Genomic DNA, 12,230 nt, shown 5'->3' on the forward strand with positions numbered 1-12,230 from the left:
TTCAGCTATACTCTGGGGTAAATCCAGACGACCCTTTAGGGTAAGCGCTCCTCAAAACTCAGTTTGTGGCAAAATCATGGGAAGATGTCAGAAAGAAAATTGAAAAGTTAGAAGACTGGCAGGACAAAGGGTTAGATGAGTTGTTGAGAGAGACTCAGAGGGTGTATGTACGTAGAGATGAGGAAAGCCAATTGGACTGGAAAGTAAAGAAGCAGGAGTTGAATGCTATTGTTGTGAGAAGAGAGGACACTTGAAGCAGAGTTGTGGAAGGAAACAGTAGGATGAACAAATGTTTGGAGGTGAATGGGGGAGTCAAGGGCTCTGCTTATTGGGGACTGGAACATCTACGGAGCCCCGAGTGGAATTGAAGTTGAGTCCCCAACGGGAGGGAGTGCAGTTTTTGGTGGATGCAGGGGCCGAAGGATCCACCGTTCAAGGGCTGCCCTCCGGCTACACCCTTGCTGGGAACACCGTGAATATTATAGGTGCAAAAAGGAAACCTCTTGAGGCCCTTGGTGATTTACTCTGGCTCCCTGGGGCGGAATACGGTTTGTTAAGAAGGGGTTTGGTTTTGAAACTGAACTTGAGCGTTTAAGGTCAGGGAGAGGAGTCCGGCTCCGTGCGGTCGCGGTGGAGCCGGCGCTGCAGTGGCAGCGGACAACGTCCTTTGTTACAGCAGCAGCGGCAGCCCCCCCCTCCCCCCCCCGCCCCCGGCAACGGCCGCCGCCTCTCCTCGCGCCGCGGGGCTGTAATGAAAGTCAACTCTGTAAACAGCCAAAGAGAGTGGGGCTTTCTGTGCGACTGCTGTATCGCTATCGATAACAACAATTCAAATGGACTGTGCTACCACAAAAGTTCACAGAGTCACCAAATCTATTTGGACAAACTTTAGAGAAAATTTTACAAGAATTCATTTCTACCCAGAGAAGTCAAGTTATTACATTATGTGGATGATCTATTAATAACAAGAGAAACTAAAAAAAAAGGAACAAAAAAAAAAAAACAACAAACCGACTATGAAATTGTAAAACCCCCACAAACTAAAAAGAAAATTCGACAAATATTGGGATTACTAAGATATTGTAAACCATGACTTAAAAACTACAGTGAAAAGGTGAAATTAACTAATAACCAACTTAAATGGTCTACAAAAGATGATTAAAAATTACAGAAAATAAAAAGGGCATTAATACAGACACCTGTATTAAGCCTCACAAAAAAAAAAAAAAAAAAAAAAAAAGACTCAGAGAAAATAATTTGTCAAATAGAGAGACCCAGAAAACAGCCCTGAGGACTCAGATCACCAAAAGTAACATAGTAATCTTCTTTATGTTCCTATATAATAGTTCTAAGAGTAAAATATGTTACTCTGCTGTAAAACTTCTGTGACAAGGAATTGTGTTTTACCTCTGAATATTTAAAGTTGCCAATAAACTATTCCTGTTAGCAGGTTAATAAGAATATAAACACTACACAGTCCTGTGTTAATACCTAATTGTGTTTATAGGCAAAATTCAAAGACTTTACTAAACTATCTGAAAAGTAATACTAATTTCAAGTTGTTAAAAATGTATAACTTTTAAACTAGTTACTTGCTTCTTACTTGATTTGAAAAAGGACTGTAAGCGATTAAGGTAAAAACCAATTCATATGACTGTTATAGGTTGTCTCACAGGTATTTATAACAGCATCTTTTTCCAAATACTTTGATAGTTGTTGTAATACATATTTTAAAAATATTTCATTAAATTTATTAACTTAAGACAAATGAAAATTTATATATACACAAAACTACTTAACTTGTCAATAATGAATGTGAAACAGTGTGTATTAAAGAGTTACTTATGGAAATATCGAGGTAATCGACTCAGAGGAACACACTTTGTGTCGAAAATTGTTAAAAATCTAACAGAAAGCTTGGATATTAAGTGAGAATACCATACGCCATGGCACCCACAAAGTTCGGGAAAAGTTGAAAGAATAAACGGAGAAATCAAAGGTATTTTGACTAAATTAATGATAGAAACCAAATTATCATGGATTAAGTGCCTACCTATGACACTATTAATTCTAAGAACCAGACCCCGAACAGATTTAAGAATATCAGCATTTAAAATGGTGTATGGGATGCCCTATAGAATTGAAAGTCCACAAACAAATGTTTTGATTCAAGATTGTGTAATTAATGAATATGTTTCACAATTAGCAGAACATCATAACAAGCTTTGGGAACATGGACTGATTGTGCAACGACCTCCGTTGGACTTAAAAATTCACAATTTTAAACCTGGGGACTGGATATTGGTTAAAACGTGGAAAGAAGAAACCCTAAAACCCAATTGGGAGGGACCTTATCTTGTTTTGCTTACAACAGAAACAGCTGTCCGGACTGCTAAACGTGGATGGACTCATGCCAGTCGCATTAAAGGCCCAGTGACAAGACCCCACTGGAAAGTAATCAGTACTCCAGGTGACACCAAGATAACCTTGAAAAGATAACGTAATGATAGAGACTTTATTTGATTATTTTGCTGCATTACCTTTTAGTATAAAGTGTATATTGCTGTTTATATTTGCTATAATTACTTCTTCTTTTATCTATTATACATGGAAGCATACAAAGTGTACTAAAAGAAATTGCTAAATTTATGCAAACCACACAATATTAAATACAGAAAATGTACTAATGTAAATAATATTCTAGATATACAAATTAGGTGTAATAATTTGAACTGCAATTGTTATCCATTTGCTTGTTTCAGGTGTAAGGTATGCCAGAATAAATGGTGGACACACTGTGAATATGGATACCCTCCAATAGGAGTTTGCACACAGTGTTGGAAAATCCAATGAACTCTCACTGAATGAAAACTAAAACAATTAGAGTCTAAACAAGAAATTATTTGAGAATCCCATGAATGGTGGGAAATTTTTACCAAAAGAATAAACCTTCAATATTATTGTTACCATTCCAACGAACCAATCCCCTTTGTAGCTAAAATCTTGGCTATAAAATACAGAAGGGGAATACTAACTGTGTCTTGCTTTGCCCCATTAGTTAAAGCTGCAAAGTGGGAAGCCTATATAAACAGGCAGAAAGCCCGAAACAGCTGTTCTCCTGAAGAATTCCCTTGCTGCCGAGAAGATGGTACACCCCGTGGCTCGAAGCAACCGAGTCGACGGGCGAGGCAGAGGAGGAACAAACTGTGGAGAAAAGAACCAAAACAATGGGACGCAAAAGCAACAATGGTCGAACTTCCCCAGGACTGGTAAAAATAAACTTAAATTGATAAAATTGACAGACACCCTTTTTCCTGGTATACCATTAGCTTGGTTATTAATAATAACCCAAGCAAATGGAAACCCTCATGAACCTATGGCCTGGAAATTATATAATTTACCAGAATCAAAATTAATTCAAACTCAGATTGGTCCAGGAAAGTGGAACTTCTCCGTGCATCTATATTCCCTGATACCTATAGAAGGGGGCCCCCAAGATGCAGCAATGCTTCAAGTCCAATGCAAGGCATTTTATATATGTCCAGCAAGTAACCCTGGCAAAAGTTATTGTAATTATCCAGGTCATTTTTACTGTGGCTATTGGGGTTGTGAAACTATTGCTTCAAGTTGAAAAACGCAGGGAGATAAATATGTAGATGTAACTTGAGGACCCCCAGGCTACACTCCCTCAACACATGATTTTAGTGAAGACCCTATAAAACCCTGTGTCGAAGTGTCCTGTAAAAGAATTGAAATCACCATAAAAAAACCCCAAGATGACACATGGTTAATTGGCCGTATCTGGGGAATTAGATATTGGGAACACGGAATGGATAGGGGAAGTTATTTTAGAATAGTTAAAGAAAAACTTCCTCATGATCCTTTGTCAATAGGACCAAATCTGGTCCTGAATCCACCCACTTCTTCTGAAGAAAAAGTTGCCCCCGTAATTGTTGTAATCCCTTCTCCAGACTCTCTTTCAAAAACAACTAATGATACTGTGACTGAATTCTCCTTATCCAGGGATCTAGAGTTGTCAGAATCCAAAGACCCCTTATGGAATCTAATGCAAGCCTCTTATCGTGCCCTTAATGAAAGCAAACCAAATTTAACTAAGGAATGCTGGTTATGTTATAATGTTAGACCACCATATTTTGAGACAATTGGTCTAATGGTTCAAACCCACGAGAATGTCCATGGGATGACCAGAAGAATCATACACAAAGAATTACTATTCAATTAGTAACGGGTCAAGGAAAATGTATAGGAACAGTGCCCGAAAAGTATCAGCCTTTGTGCAACCGAACAATCACTAACACCGATATAGAAAAACACAAAAATCAAAATGACAAATAGGCTATCCCGACACCGGGAGCTAAATGGGTTTGTTCAGACATCGGAGTAACGCCTTGCCTATCCCTAAACGTGTTTAATCAATCTCAGTTTTGCGTACAGGTGATCTATCACACCTCTGAGGAGGTGCTACGCCACTTTGAAGGAGACCTGAATAGACAAAAACGAGAACCAATTACAGTGGTAACCCTAGCTACACTGCTGATAGCGGGCGAAGTTGAAATAGGTACAGGCATAGCCTCCCTAGTAAAAGGTCAGGAATTACAAAGTTTGCAAATGGCTGTAGATGAGGATTTAACAAAAATAGAACAATCTATCCAGAATTTAGCCACTTCAGTAAAGTCTTTATCAGAAGTAGTGCTGCAAAATAGAAGAGGATTAAACCTATTATTCTTAAAAGAAGGAGGGTTATGTATAACTCTCAATGAAGAATATTGTTCTTTTGCTGACCGTACGGGAGTAGTCCAGAACACTATGTCTGAACTCCGGAAAAGATTAGATCAACGTAAAAAGAATCGTGAAGCGGGCAGGTCATAGTATAAAAACTGGTTTAATGTTTCACCTTGGCTAACCACTTTGTTGTCTGTTTTAGCAGGACCGCTTACTATGTTAATTCTAGGACTTATATTTGGGCCTTGTATATTACGCTATATTTTACATTTTATTAAAAAACGGTTTGACATAACTAAATTGCTTATTTTTAACTACGAGGTCTGAGGTAAAAGATAAAAGTGTATCTATTAATGAAGATGAAAGTTGTTGTGAATGCGTTATACCACGTGAAAACTATGCCTATTGTAATTGTGAAGTATTACCTTGTGAGTGTTATGATAAATGTTGGGATTGTGGAAAAAGATTTGCTTACAGTGCCCAAAATGAAAGAAGCATCTAATAAACAATAATAGGATAAAAAGAAAAAGGGGGGATTGTGAGAAACTATGGACTAGGGTATTGTTATTAGGATTTATGTAAAGCTCAATGTAAAGGTCAGGAAATCGCTCATGCAAACAGCTACCAGACACCGCCTGTGTAAGATAAGATAAGATAACCACAATCGTTTACCATTGTGCAAGATAACCGCCAGGTATCCAGGAACCGACAGAAACAGGACAGACAACCCCATATAAGGACATATGAGTAAGGGATTAACTATGAGACAAAGGAGAAAGACTTCTTACTTCGGCCTCAAAGAGACAGACAACGACCCCCTAACAACAACCGAAACATGCGCAGAGTATCTCCACTACTTCACGAACACGGAAATAAAGGTGTATAAAAAGGGACTGTTTGAACTGCTCAGTACGGCAGTTGGTGGAGCGCAGACTCCCCTGCCGTCCAGCGCTGTATTTGCTCATATTCTACTTGCTATAATCAATAAAATTTTAATTGGATTATGATCCCTTGTGGTCGCAATTTATGACAGTGGTATGAGGAGAAAATATAAAGAAAGTCTTGTGGGTCAAGACAAGGACAGGGAGGGATCACTCCCTACTTATGGTCATGGGCAAAAGACAGTTTCAACTTGGGGAAGAAACAAAATCAATTTAATTTACTACAAATCAAATCAAAATGAGGATATTGGGAAGTCTTAAAACACCTTCCCCCCACCCCTCCCTCCTTCCTGGCTCAACTCCACTCCCGGTTCTCTCTACCTCCTCCCCCCAGGGAAACAGGGGATGGGGGTTGGGGTCAGCTTGCCACACATTGTCTCTGCTGCTCCTTCCTCCTCAGGGGGAGGACTCCTCACTAGTCCCCTGCTCCAGCGTGGGGTCCCTCCCACAGGAGACAGTCCTTCACGAACTTCTCCAACGTGAGTCCTTTCTGCAGGCTGCAATTCTTCACAAACTTCCCTGGCACAGGTCCTTTCTTGCAGGCTGATCTTCAGTCACAAACTGCTTCAGCACGGGCTTTCCCATGGAGTCACGGCCATCTTCGGGGTCTCTGCTCCACCGTTCACCTCCATGGGCTGCAGGGGGACAGCCTGCCATCTCACCACAGGCTGCAGGGGGCATCAACCTCCTCAGGCACCCCTCCTCCCCCTCCCTTCTTCACTGACCTCAGTATCTGTATAGGTGTTCCACTCACATTCCAATCCCACTACTTAGTGCAGGTTCCCCTTAAATATGTTATCCCAGAGGCGCTACCACCATCACTGATTGGGTTGGCCTGGGCTGGAGGCAGGTCTGACTTGGAGCTGGGGGAGCTTCTAGCAGCCTCTCACAGGAGCCACCTCTGTGGTCCCCTCCTCCCCCCTACCAAAAGAAAACTGCACCACACAAACCCATAACACCTTGTCTGTCTTTTCCTACTGCTACTCATTCCAGCTTCTTGTCATGCGCTAATGTTAATGCTCATGTGATAGTGCAGTAAGCAGTCAGTGAAATAAGTGACTTTGTTTAATTGACTTTCCAGATTTTGTGTGGAATTTGTAACAAATCTTGATGATCTGTGAAGAATGTAATGTTCCAGCCTTCATCTGAAATTTGTGCTGCTTTGAAAGAAATGATGCATTGTTGTTTGTCATGGCTAGAGTCCCACAGAATCCTAGATTAGCCATGTTTGGTGAAGATGTATTGGGTTTGAAAATGGAGCTTCTCTTAAAAGTTTTGATGTTCAGGAATATCATTACACAGTGCAATCAGGAGTAGTACAGGCTGCACTTTGATGTAAGGATAGTCTCATGGCACACCATTAGAGTGGTGTCTTTAGCCTGCTTATAACACACTTCAGTAGCTGGGAAGAAGGAAGAGATGCTGTTGTGTGATCTGCAGATGTGCTGATTACTGCTTAAAATTCCTTTTGAGCTACAGGTTAGCATTGGTTGCAGGCAGCTGCAGTATTGGCTTCCTAGCAGCAGCACTGGTGGATGCTCTACCCCTTCAGTTTAGCAAGTGCTCTTTCTAAAAAGACCAGCTCTATAACTAAGCTAAATATGTCAAACAACCTTTGGGAGCAGAGCATAACCCTTTTAACTATTTAAGCAGTGTTTGGCTTTTGCTAGTCACCAGACTGAATCAGCCAGTGGCGTGGTGTCTTGGGACATTTTTATTTGTTGTGAAGTAGCAGCACAAGTCTCTGGTATGTCATCTAACTGAATATGCCATTCAGTCTAGAATTGCTAGAATTTTGTGATCGGAATTTGTTACTGCTGTTGTGACAAATAACAGCAATTGCTATTTGAGTTCACCTATACCAGTAAAACTTTTTATAGGCATCTGCTTGAGTAATGAGAACAGTCCCTTGGCTAATGTATGAATATGCTTGGTATTATAGAAGTTAGGTGTGCCTGTGTGTTATGATGATTTTATTCACACTTTTATGCTAGTTGGCTGGGCTGCTGCTCTAGAGCAAAGGTTAAGTGACATGCGTGATGCAACTAGATCTTGCTGTAGCTAGTCCACCTGCTGTTATAAATTGTGCTGGTTCACTTATTCCATGCTTACTTATGCTTTAACTTACTCATGCCTATTCCCAAAACCAAGTGGAATCTGAAAGTAATTGCTGTTTTGATACTACTGCTGTCTACTGGCTGGAGACAAAGTTGACTACAAAGGATTATTCAGATATCTAAATTTTAGGTATGTAGCTCTAAGGGCACAACAGTCTTAAATCCATGGCAGTCTGGCTTCCTCTGTGTTGAAGCCAAACCTTAAGGGCATAATTCAAAACGGCCAACAGGAGCTGTTCTATATTTTGTGCAAGATAAGCAAGGAAAATTATCTTTTTCTTCTCTTGGCTATAACTTGTGAGGAGGAGCTGGTGGTTTTAATTGGAATTAGTCTTATTTGTATCTTAATTTATAAAATGTGTTAACTGCATTCAGACTGGGGATAAGAGTAAAGTCAGCAGGGATGGAGGGACTATTTTTCTCATCCTACCTCCCTTATGTTTCTTTCTGGATGAAGTCTTTAAGGTCTTAACCTGTAGAACTGGATGCATCTTGAAGGAGGGAATGGTACCTTTCCTTTTTAGCCTCAGTATTAGCATAAAAAATAGGAAGAGGGTGAGGAATAGGGATAAGTCTTAAAGGTGTGCGTAGGAGACAGGAGTCTAGAAAAAACAACAGAAATTGCACTTATGTCTTGACAAAGCAACTAGTTTTTTCTGCCTGAGAAACTCTTCATTATCAAATTCAAAACCTACTATTGGTAACACCTAAAGCTGACAACCTAAAAAGATCACCATTTTAATTATTGCAAGGGAAGATTACATGTAACACTTGAAAAAGTTGGTGCAGTAATATTGGGAACTATCACTTCAGAACTTGAATTTGTTTACAGACTGTAGCTTATTCACAAGATAGAGAATGAATGTCTGTAACTGTTCAGACAAGTTCTTCACTCTTTCTGCTTGGAAAAGCAGAATTTGAAATAATCCAATTAAACCAAAAAAAGTGCTAATGTCTTATTGGGCCTCTTATTAATATTTGAGATTTGAATGTTTCTGTAATTGCTAGTCAGTTTGTGGCCTGAATTTAAAAGCATCTAGAATATTAAGCAGGCAGATGAGAGTCGAGTGTATTTTCAAATGTGCGAAGATATCAAGCCTGCCTAAACATGTTTTGTCTGCTTCTTAATTATGTGTGGTGGATTGACCCTGGCTGGGTGCCTGGTGCCCACCAAAGCTGCTCTATCACTCCCCCTCCTCAGCTGGACAGGGGGGAGAAAATATAACAAAAGGCTCATGGGTCAAGATAAGGACAGTTTAATAAAGTGATAGCAAAGGTCGCGCATGAAAGCAAAATAAAACAAATGATGGTATTCTCTACTTCCCATCAGCAGTCGATGTCTAGCTACTTCCTGGGAAGCAGGGCTTCAGTACGCATAGTGGTTGCTCCGGAAGTCAAAAATGCCCCCCTTCCGTCTCCCTTTACTTAGTGTTTATATCTGAGCTGATGTCATATGGTATGGAATATCTGTTTGGTTAGTTTAGGTCAGCTATCCTGGTTATGTCCCCTCCCAAGATCTTGCCCTGCCCCAGCCTGCTGTTGAGGGGAGGGCAAAAATGTTGGAGAGACAGCCTTGATGCTGTGTGAGCACTGCTCAGCAGTAGCCAAAACACTGGTGTGTTATCAACACCTTTCTAGCTACTGATGCAGAGCACAGTGCTATGATGGCTGCTATGGGGAGAATTAACTCCATCTCAGCCAGACCCAATACAATCTCCACCCCTTATTCCATACCATTTGCATCATGCTCAGGTCCCACATAATTTAATACACATATATATTCTAACCACGCCATTGTATTTAATTCTCATTACTGAAATCCCTTTTTACCATCACTTACAACTGAAACTACATACTTAAACCACCTTTATATCCAACATAGAGATTTATACATTCTTATTAATTACTATCCCCTGTCCTTTAAGAGATAGATATTCCATGGGCTTCTTCCACTCCTCCAGGTGTTCACACACGTTATGACTTGGGCCCCATCTGTCAAGATGAGTGGTCAGGACAGGAGAGGCAGTATGTTCGAATGTCGGGCACCAACACCGGCTTGGTTTGGGTCACCGTTACACTTGTCTAGTTCCTTGAGAAGTTCACTCCTCTGCAGTTCAGGTCATTCCTGCTACGTTACTTCCTGCGACATACAACTCACATCACAGATTATTTTTCCCCCAAAGTTAAATGTCCTTGAGGCACACACTGGGTCTCCCCATCCTTCCGCATTACCCACCAAGTACACCCAGGTCCTTGAGCAAAGATAATCCCACAAATGGGTTTGCCTTTTCCCATGGGAGGAGAAATCCACGCTGCCTTCCCCAGCCACTTCCCTGTGTGCACTATGGGGACCTTATCTCCTCCCACAGTATGTAGGGGTTTTGTTTGGGCAGGACCAGGACAGTTAGCAGATCCTCTAGTGTTAACTAGGCAAGTGGCTTCTGCTAAATTTGTATCCCAATGCTTCCATGCCCCATTGCCTAGCGCTCTCAACATAGTCTTCAACAGTCCATTATATCTCTCAATCTTTCCAGATGCTTGCAGGTGATAGGGGATAAAATACACCCACTCAATGCCATGTTTCTTTGCCCAGGAGCTTATGAGGTTATTTGGGAAATGAGTCCCATTGTCTGATTCAATTCTTTCTGGGGTACTGTGTCGCCACAAAATTTGCCTTTCGAGGCCTAAGATGGTGTTTCGGGCAGTGGCATGGTTTACAGGATATGTTTCTAGCCAACCAGTAGTTGCTTCCACCATGGTAAGTATGTAGCGCTTGCCTTGGCGTGTTCATGGCAGTGGTCCAATGTAGTCAATTTGCCAGGCCTCGCCATACCAAAAACCCAGGCAGCGCCCTCTGTTCCAGGGAGACTTTATACTCTGGTGGCTCGTTTGATTGCAGCACGTTTCACATTCATGAGTGACCTATGTGATGTCCTCCATGGTCAGGTCCACCCCTCGATCATGAGCCCATCTTTATGTTGCATCTCTGCCTAGATGTCCTGATGTCTCATGGGCCCATTGAGCTACAGATAGCTCACCCTTACGCTCCCAGTCCAGGTCTACCTGAGCTATTTCTATTTTGGCAGCCTTGTCTACCTGTTCATTATTTCGATGTTCTTCAGTGGCACGGCTTTTGGGCACATGAGCATCTACATGACGTACCTTTAGAGTCATGTGTTCTACACGGGCAGCAATGTCCTGCCACAATGCTGCTGCCCAGATGGGTTTACCCCTGCGTTGCCAATTGGTCTTCTTCCACTGCTGTAGCCACCCCCGCAGGGCATTAGCCACCATCCAGGAGTCGGTACAGAGGTAGAGTACCGGCCACTTTTCTTGTTCAGCAATGTCTAGGGCTAGTTGGATGGCTTTCACTTCTGCAAACTGACTTGACTCACCTTCTCCTTCAGTTGCCTCAATGGCTTGTGGTGTAGGACTGTCGTGGTCGAGACAGACAAACAAGTACGCATTCTTATAGTACAAGCAAAGAAGGTTTTTTTATTACTACAAGCCAGCAAATTTATACCCATTATACTTGTTACCTTGTACATATGTCTGTCCCTCATTAGTCAGAAAGTTGTCAGAAGTTGTTTTTCTCACCCCCTTTTGGGTGACTTTTTTCAGGTTCCTTATCACAACTGCAAGCGATCAGCACATTCCTTAGGCTTAGTTTCCCAGGCATGCTTCTCATCCTTTCTTGTTCTCTCACGGGAACACTGCAATCTTGTCAAGGTCAATATCCTCCCCAGGCTCCTTGGTCCAGCCGAGGTCCTCCACATGGGACTCCACACAGCAGCTTTCTACTTCCGATGGTTCCCTACCACACGACAGGATCCATCAGTAAACAAAGCATAACGCCTTTCGTCTTCTGATAACTCATATGGTGGTGCCTCTTGGGCACGAGCCACCTCCTCAGGCGATGCTCCAAAATCTCTACCTTCTGGCCAGTCCATGATCTCTTCCAGAATTCCCGGGCGGTTGGATTTCCCCAGTCGAGCTCATTGCGTGATCGATCCTATCCACTTACTCCATGTAGCACTGGTTCCATGATGTGTAGAGGGGATGATTCCTTTGAACATCCAGTGTAGCACGGGCAATCGTGGTGCCAAGAGGAGATATGTTTCTGTACCAACAACTTCTGAAGCGGCTCGAACCCCCTCATATGCTGCTAGTATCTCTTTTTCAGTCAGGGTGTAGTGGGCTTCTGATCCTCAATAACCCCGGCTCAAAAACCCTAATGGTCGACCTCGGGTTTCTCCTGGTGTTTTCTGCCACAGGCTCCAGGTGAGACCATGCTCCCCAGCTGCAGTGTAGAGTACATTTTGTACATCTGGTCCTGTCCGGACAGGCCCAAGAGCTACTGCACGAGCTATTTCCTGTCTGATATGCTCAAAGGCTTGTTGTTGTTCAGGGCCCCATTCAAAATAGTTCT

The 12,230-nt window shown here is 42.0% G+C and overlaps 1 protein-coding gene and 1 long non-coding RNA gene across 2 annotated transcripts in view; both read left to right on the forward strand.

The window, feature by feature from the left end:
• The window catches only part of LOC126035548 (ankycorbin-like), a 352,600-nt gene that overhangs the window by 155,906 nt on the left and 184,464 nt on the right, over positions 1-12,230 (forward strand). The gene's annotated exons all lie outside the window — the stretch shown is intronic.
• On the forward strand, positions 1,916-5,750 carry LOC126035418 (uncharacterized). Its single transcript, XR_007504918.1, has 2 exons — positions 1,916-2,470; positions 2,763-5,750. It is a non-coding gene; the product is annotated as an uncharacterized LOC126035418 (long non-coding RNA).

This window comes from Accipiter gentilis, chromosome W, assembly GCF_929443795.1.
Source record: "Accipiter gentilis chromosome W, bAccGen1.1, whole genome shotgun sequence".
NCBI classification, from domain to species: Eukaryota; Metazoa; Chordata; class Aves; order Accipitriformes; family Accipitridae; genus Astur; species Astur gentilis.